Below are 9,183 nucleotides of genomic sequence, written 5' to 3'. Positions count from 1 at the left end.
GAAGTGGTATGGTGTTAAAGTCAAAATCAGATTCCTGGGCAGCTCACATGGATAATGAAGCATCATAGGCGATCTTCAAGTTGTTTTGCAAAACATTTAAGAATGTACTTCTGTCATTATTTAAGATATGTTTTGATCAACAGCAGTACAGGTATGCATCAACACTAATGGCTCTGTGTGGCTGCACTTGAACTGCTGTCTATGAGCTAAATGCTAACTTGAGCAGGCTAACATTCTCACGACCATAACGTTGAAGTTTAGCAAGTGTTGGCCGACTGTTCACCGTCCGGATCCTCCACAATGACCTCCCTTTAAAAAATGACAGCACTGACAATTTCAGTACGTGGCCAAAACTGAACTTCTTGTGACCAAAATAATTCTGATTCTTAGATGTTGTGAGCACAGAAAGCAGTATGAGGATGTGAAACCAAACAAACTTCTGTTTGTTTCTCTTTTTCAACCAACAGTTCGCACCGGCCTCCACGGCCTGGGTGAACAGCAGACCGTTTCACTGGAACTACTTAGTAGGTGTCCATTATCAGGAATTACTGGACACTGGTATTAAGTAGTTCCAGTTAAACTGTCGGTTCTCCCCTTTAAGTGAATGAATGCACTGCCTACATGGTTTTAGCCTGTATCTAAAATGAGTGAGCAAACATTAGCTTCCTATCTAATAGCTGACTCAAAGAGTCTATGAGCTGAGTGGGCTAGTTTATCTCCTGTTACTGAGCTGTATCTAAGGTTCACCATCCAGTGTCTACTGCAGCAGTGAACAATCCTCAAGAGCCTCATGGGATGGTAATGACTGTCCAGTTATTAGTCATACCCTCAGGTGTTGCCAGGGAAACATGAAAATATGTATTAATTGTCATATTTTCTTCCACTAGTGACGGAGTGACCATAGTGTAAGTGAGATAATGCCTGACGAGGCTTCTGTTACCAGTGGAGGCAACCATCGTCTGCTGCGTGTCAGATGGCTCTGACCTCTGCGCTGTCAAATTGCTCTTAATGGACTCTTCCTCTGGCATTATCCCTTAGCGGGTTACATAACCAAGCGTCTGTTATTGTAACCACGATGATAAAGACCCTTAAATGTTAATCAAGTAGCCATTTTATCCCAAACCTTGATTTTTTTTCCTTCTCTTCTGGCCGAAAGTTTCAAACCTGTGTCACCTCTGACCACACACACCGGTGGGGTTGGTGACGGTCAAAAGTGTGATCCTCGTGTCACTGACAGCTGTGATTTCATGGTGCACGGGCACACTAGGGCACACAATGGAGTACACCTGTGCATCACCGCAGCATGAGGTCAGAAGTTAGGCCAGTGGAGGTCAGCAACAAGAAGATATTAAGAGGGTACCAGAGGTGTCGGATCAGAAAATGTTGTTCTGGAGACCATAGACAACTGCATATACTGTCATTTAATTCAGAGGACTTATAAATTAAAAAATTTGCCTCAAAGATACAGCTGATGTTGTCGGGAATGTCATTAGCTTGACAGGTATTCGATTGAGATCACAACTCAACACCATTTACATTTCTCCTCTCAGCACTCCTATATGATGTCATTTCCTTTCACTGATGTCACTCACAGGGAAAGTACGGTATTTTGGTGTCACGGAGTAAAAACCTGAATAATCTGCCTTTTTTTAATTCATCATTTCCCATGAAGAGAGAAGCATTTAACTCCTAAAAACAAACAAGTCTGACATTTATCAACATTTACTGAGGGTTGCCTCAGATGAATGTCAGAAATTTAGCAGAAAACAGATTTAAAAAATGCATTATTTATTTATTTTTAACTTAATGCTAATTATTAATTAGTATGTTTGTCTCAACAGGATATAACTGATATCTTAATCACTGAATCAGTGGTTTAGTTTCATTTAAGGTAAAGTACCCAGGCTTTATAGGATTGCAGATATAAGTAGGCTAATGGATTCAGCACAGCAAACTTAATGTTCCGCAATAAACGTTTTACAAAGTTGTTTCAAATGTTTTCATCAAAACACAAGCAGACAGGCAGTCGGTCAGATGCTCTGCAGACACGTACAGACATCAGACAGAGAGACAGGCTGCTATGACTGCTGGCATTTCAACAGTGACCTTTCTACTGATCTTAAAGTCTGATGGAACCCACACACACAGACACCCAGACACACATGCACACGGTTTGGTAAAGGCTGTCAGACACACAGATTAAGATCCTAGAGCCTCAAACCCAATGTCTCTCCTGCTCGTGCCGCACAGAAACACACACACACACACACACACACACACACACACACACACACACACACACACTGGTGATGAAATAGTCTCACTTTAATTGATGCCTCTTTATGGCCTTAAGACCGTCAGCGAGAAGTTTTATATATTTTTAATTCCTGTCACGAGTTAGATTTAAATTTTATTGTGGAGTGCTGAGGAGCAAAGACGCTGTCAGCAGACTCTGTAAGGACACTCCCACACAGAGTTTAAAAGTCAGCCAACTTCCCTCCCGTTAGTTAGAAGTGAAGAAGCCTCTTGGGTGAAAGGTGAAACATCTTCAAGAAGCTGAAACATGTCCAGTTGCCTATGATACAGCACCAAGACTCACTTAAACTAAGCTTACTTTGTTTGACCATCACTGTCCCTGTGCCAGAATCAACCAAACAATGTAAGTTCCTTCTAGTACCTTTAAGTATACTCAAAACAGCCCATTTGCAGGCTAAGCAATGTGTTGACGTCCATGTATTTATATGTATGCTATTGTTAAACAAAGGAAATGGTTGCAGTTTGTTGGAGGCCTGGTAATGTAGTTTATGATCTCAGTGAGAGTTCTGTTGATTTCTCGCACACTCGCTGCACCGATTAGTATTTAGTACACACGACTGAACACAATTAGTATGGAACCTGGATGCAGCAGTGGCATCCATATAGTCACTGTAGCCTTTCATTCAACAACATGCTGCAATAGAAATGCACAGCTGTGAACAATTGGTGTACTGTCACACTGTCATGACTTGCTGGGACAGTTGAATAGAACCAGAGCCATCGTTAAGTTATTAGTGTGACGCGAGGGTCCGGTGGGTGTGGATGGACTACTCTTTATAAAAAGAGACAGCAGGATGGAGACGATGCTATTGCTATTCACTATGTAATGATTGACATGCACAGGTATCCTCCCTTGAAATTCTTCTAAGAGCAGATGAGCGCAGAAATCCACCAGGAGTCCACAAGGAGATGTACCAAAATTGGAAGTACATGCTTGATTTAGTCAGTCGTGATGGTTTTTATTGAAGTGGAATGAACTATGGAGCAACAAAACAAACACACAAACAAACAAAAAAACAATCAGCAGCCAATGATCAGACTCCACACACAGCATCACCACTTTTCCGTTGAATGAATGATTATGACTGTATCAGATCAAACTGAATATGTGAATTAGACTCCGAACAGTCACAGAAGCGTTACATGACTGTATGAAACATCGCTGCTGTGCGACAGGAGGCCGAAGGAAACAGAAACTGCCAATGAATTCACAAGCTTCCTCACTGCACTGCATTTAGCTTTTCTCACCTTCTCTTCATTTTATTTACTTCAGTGTAGAGTAATTTCACTGAATTTCACTTCACCTCACAGATTAAATGTATATAAGAATGATAACCATAGTAATGATAATAACAGGTTACACACGATGACTAAACTAAACTAACTAAAAACACTGTTTTTTAGGGAAGATTAAAAAAAAATGAGAAAGAAAAAAGCAGGGCAGAGAAAAGAGAAACAAGAGAGAGAAAGTAAGAGGAGAGCATTTGGGAATCCGTTAAATTAAGTCAACGAGATCAGGGAAGAAAAAAGGAGTCGGGGTGGGAGATGCGAGTGTAACAGATAGACGAGGAGTAAACCGACACTGAGCGGAGTGAGGCAGGAGATGAGGAAAGATCCAGGATGAAGATATTGGCGTTTCAGCTTACGATAGATAAAACAGGCCACTGGGAGAGTTTCTCCCTCAGAGAGCAGCTGACTCTGTGATGACGCTCCTTCATCTCTCTGACCCCCGAGGAGTCACCAGCTGTCACTATTTTACACTCTGTAAACAGGAAGTGATGTAAACAAATGGACCACAAGTCTGCCTGTTAATACTGTCTCATCATAGTAACACTGTAACACTGTAGTCGGAGGGTTTTAAATTGAACCTGCCACAGATTTGAAATGTCGACCGCTGCAGCTTTCGCCTCCACCCGACACACTAGAGATTTCCAGAGCCACGTACATCTGAGACAAGCTGTGACGTGTCTGTTCAAAAAGTGTCCCTGTTATTTTGCCTCCTCCTCACATCTGACTTGTGCTTCAGAAGAAAGTGTGGCCTTATATAACGATGTCTACAATGGCAGCAATCAGCTCAGACAACCATGTCATGGTGGAATCGTGGGTTGCTTGATGGGTCACACGCTGGACTCTCCTTCCAACCTGAGTTTGTGTCCCGTTTGTCACCAAGAGTCAAGAGTGATTTGTTATGTTACGTAAATAAGTTAATGTAGGTGAAAGATGTAACTTACTTTATGTGAGTGACGTTACACATACTTCCTAGTTATGAGACTGAAAGTACTTTTACTTTGTGTTGTTCTTCTTGTAATTCACTTTGTTTAGCTTATTCAGAAACAATGCCATACATTGAATGTAGTTATTTTTACGTTAAAATATGTTGTTTTGCAGTTTTGGTGCCTAAACTGAATCAGACAGTGACCACCCAAAATACAGGTCCAAAAGGCATAACATGTCATGATGTGTGAACTGTTTGTCAGCAAGCTGTGTTTTGACAGTCTAACCAAATGTCAAATATTATTGTTGCTAATTTGACCCTGAATCCCCTCATGTTCAACACTAAATCTGGATCTAGATCTATTTGCAACAAGTTAGGAGTGAGAACGTGGTTGTATATTCACTGTATCATAAAAATCAAATTCAAAATGAACGAGATGAAGAGATGCAAAGGTTTTGATTCAATTGTTGTTGCTGTTTAAGCTTTTTTTTGTTTAAGGGGTAAAATCTTACACTGTCTTTCTTGGCTTGTTTCACAATCATTTGGATGTTTTTCCTGCCTCAGCTCTCTCTCTTCTTTATCTATATCTATGGTTATAATGTAGGGCAGGGGTGTCAAACTGATCCAGTAAAGGACCATGTGGCTGCAGGTTTTCATTCCAACCAAGCAAGAACACACCTGATCCAATCAGGTGTGTTCTTGCTTGGTTGGAATGAAAACCTGCAGCCACATGGTCCTTTACTGGATCAGTTTGACACCACTGATGTAGGGGGTCTATTAGCAGCTGATTCAAAAGAAGAGCACTTACACCTGTAAAGTATGTTTGGTGCGGTGTGAGGTGACAGATTTAAACTAGGGTAGAGCTTTCACTGCTGCCCCACTTGCATTCTTTTCTTCTTTTCTTCATCTGAACGTAGGCTGAGAATTATTTTGTCATCAGTATGCTGTCCATCTAGCAGAACCAGCTAAAATTGTGCATTAACTCTGTACCAGCTGTAATGGAAGGCAAAAGAAATGAAAAGAAACGGATAAAGGGATGTCAAGGATGGATTCACCTTTTACTGTATTACATCCCGTCCCGTACCCTCTGTTTCTCAAACGCAAACTTCCTCACTCCACCACACAGAACCGAGCACCGAACCTGGGGCGACAGAGCCTTCTCAGTTGCTGCCCCCTCCCTCTGGAACACCCTCCCCAAACACACCAGAGACTGTGCAGAACTCATTACTATCAAAACACTCACCAAAACCCACCTTTTTAATATCGCTTTTAATGTATAACTTGTCTCTTTCTTTGTATATTTAGTGTGCTGTTTTCATATTTCTGTTTATGTGTCTTTAAAATGTATAAAATGAAATTAAATGTATTATTACTCTGACCAATGAAATTTGCACTTTTCTTATCCACGTGTGATTGTAATTGTAATTGTACTTCGGCATCACAAATCGATTCACCAATAAAAGCACCAGAGAGGACAGTTTTCCACATCTGCATTGTGAAACACAAAATAACACTGTAACTTAGTGTGCATTACTCAAGGCCGAATGTCAGCCAGTACCCTGGACAGCTCCATGAGCAGCACTCTTGGCCAGTTTTATAAGAAGTGACACCAGGATCCTGTTTACACCAGACATTAACATGTATTCTGTCTTTAGATTTTTTAAAACCTGAATATGGAGAAACACATGCTAATACAGGTGTAAATATCTGACTATAATGCAGGCACTGAGGAAAAGAGAACACATTTCTATAGCAGGTTTAAATCGTTGAGATGAGAACGGATTGAACATATCCAGATACGGATCACAAGTTAATACCAGGTGAAATGTGCCTTACAACTACCAGTGATAATGTAACTAATAATTATTGTGATAATAAGAATAAGACAAAAATCATAAAACAAAAATGTTTGTATTCGCTGAGAAAACACGCCGTGTGAACTTTTGCTGTAAAAGGGTGAAATGTGCATATTTTCCTTTGTTCTCACTCTGCTGCAGCAGTCCACTGAGCACTTCAATGAAACCAGAATGAACTAGTGAATCAGGTTGATCAGATTTTCATGTGAACTCTGTGATATGAAACCAATCAGAGGAGCTCACATCTCATGAACGAGTCAATTAATAATCAATAGTCATTAGAGCAGAGAGGAGGGCGGGCGATCAGAGGCTGCCGCTCCGCCTGGGTTAGAGGAGCGTGAAATTACTGCATTCTGTATACTGTACACACACACACGCACACACACACACACACACGAGTTGTCACACCAAGATGTCTAAGATGTGGGTAAGCCGCCTCTGACCAGCCTTAACAGAAACGCTCATATGAATTTTACATTTGAGACACATTGACATCTGAAAGTAGACCCACATCTAGGTGTAATGTGATTTTTCAGACATTCCATAAATGTAAAATGCAACTCACACAGTTCCACACATTCGCAGCTGGAATATGAACATCTGAAACACAGTCTGATCTGCTGGGGTGTGTGGCCATGCTTAAGGGCACCTCAGTGTTGGTAAAGACGGAGGGTTGCTTTTAAATTTTCCCAAAACTTTTGGAGCTGGCCCTCAAGACACAGTCTCTCTCTCTCACACACACACACACAAAGGTATACAGAATAAAACATCAATAATAAATTGTGGAATTAATAAATAAATAAAATCAAGTTGGAAAAATATATTATTCTTGGTGGAGTGTTGAGGATCAATTGAGGATTCTCACAGCCTGGGGAATGAAGCTAGGCGGGGGTGCTGCCTTTGAGTATCCTCTGGGCTCTGTGCAGACACCTCAGACTTGCCATCACACCCCCTCGCTAGCTTCCCAGGAAACTCACAGACCAATTGCACGTTCCGTAAATCACTTACTCAGACTTTACTCAGCCAGTCAAATCTGACTATTGTATTAAGCATTGTGATACGAGTAGTGATACAGTCAGAGAAAACAGACAGTGAAAACAGCTTTAAATCAAGGAACCACTCTTACATGTTCATTCTTTCTGTGGATGGTTCAAAATGAGCCGTTATTAAAAGTGGCGAGGTGAGGCACACACAACATCAAACACTATTGTTCTCTGTTCACCTCTTCTCTGCACCATTGCTGATTTCCTTCTGTCATTGTTGTTTGTAATCGGGCTGAGGATGGTGGTGTCGTCCACATAATTCAAAACTGAGTTAAACTACAATAACTTTTAGACACTGAGCATGTAATACCAACTAACTCATACTGGTTGCAAAGGAAAGAGTAATTGTTCAATGAATGAAAGGCTAAAAAGATCAATCTGTTTTAAAACCAGGCGTAATTGATTTGCATTTCAATTATGTGGCCTGTTTTCAGCAGTTAGCTGTTCATTTGGCGTCCTTGTGACGATGTCAGGTGAGGTGTAGCTCAGCGGTACAGAGGAGACAGCCGGTGTAAATGAAGCCTCCCCTGAATGTCCAAGGTCACTTTGAAGAATCCAGTTTCCACATTTCATAATTCATCATCCCAACCTCAAGATTGAACCTGTTCCTCTCTGTAGATGAGCTGTGTGTGTGTGTGTGTGTGTGTGTGTGTGTGTGTGTGTGTGTGTGTGTGTGTGTGTGTGTGTGTGTAAATGGAGTAGGCTGCAGTGCTTTGTTATGTCCACTGTATCGATGGAGGACAGCAGACAGACTGTACATCACTCACAGTTCAGACAGTGGACGGCAAAGTCCTCTGTATGTGTGCCCGTGCTCGTGTGTGTGTGTGTTTGCGTGTGTGTTTAGACAGCAGTGAAGACGTGTGCTACAAAGCCAAATAGGCCAAACTGCTAGGAGCTGTACACAGACAGAGTTGGATCAGGTTGTGACTTAAAGAACCTGCAGGTCAACTTGTTTGTTTAGTCTTTTTTGGTTCCTGTCTGTAACTGAGCTGAGGTCAGTTACAGACCTCTGAGAGGACCCCCACTCAATTTAAGATGTTTTTTTTTCTTCTGTTTTTAACATCCCCAGAAGGAGGTGAGCAACATGTCTCACTCCCAACTTGTCAAATACAGCAGCATGGTCAGTGGGGTTATCTCCAACTACAACGCTCTACCTGCCCCACTGAGTCAGTTCTACACATGAAGGGCTCCACAGCAAAGATAGCAACACCACATTATATGCAACATCAGACTGTCCAAATAAAGCTTTACGTAAGCTCTGGGTTAAAAAAAAAAAAAAGCCTCATGTATGTTACAGACCTCACATAAGTTATGCCACTCCCACTCCACTCTCTGGGAGTGAGAATGGCCGTTTATTTAGGGTTTAGGTAAAGGGTTTTATTTATTATTATTTATTTACCTAAGATATAAATTAAACATAAAAAAATCTATTTACTGACAGAAACTATGACACTCAAAATACTGTATTTGTTGAAAAAAAAATGAGTCTACACTGTGTTAGCTCATTATAAACACAGGCTCAAAGTTGTTATTTGAATAGAAATATTGATCTTGTGTTTGTATATTTCCACATGCATTTCTGACATGCTGAAAAGAAAATCTAGAGTTCTAGCCATCGTGGGATGCTTTTAGTTTACGGCACAGACAGCTGTGATCTCAAGGCACCAACAAACAAGGTAAAAGCTCAAACAGTTGAAAGTGTTTGAACTTTGAGTTCAGAAATCCCAGTGGAGTCACGTTTCAGCTCCAGGAA

The sequence above is a fragment of the Acanthopagrus latus genome, chromosome 12, assembly GCF_904848185.1.
Source record: "Acanthopagrus latus isolate v.2019 chromosome 12, fAcaLat1.1, whole genome shotgun sequence".
NCBI classification, from domain to species: domain Eukaryota; kingdom Metazoa; phylum Chordata; class Actinopteri; order Spariformes; family Sparidae; genus Acanthopagrus; species Acanthopagrus latus.
The sequence above is the reverse complement of the archived record's forward strand: the minus strand, read 5'-3'. Positions refer to the sequence as shown.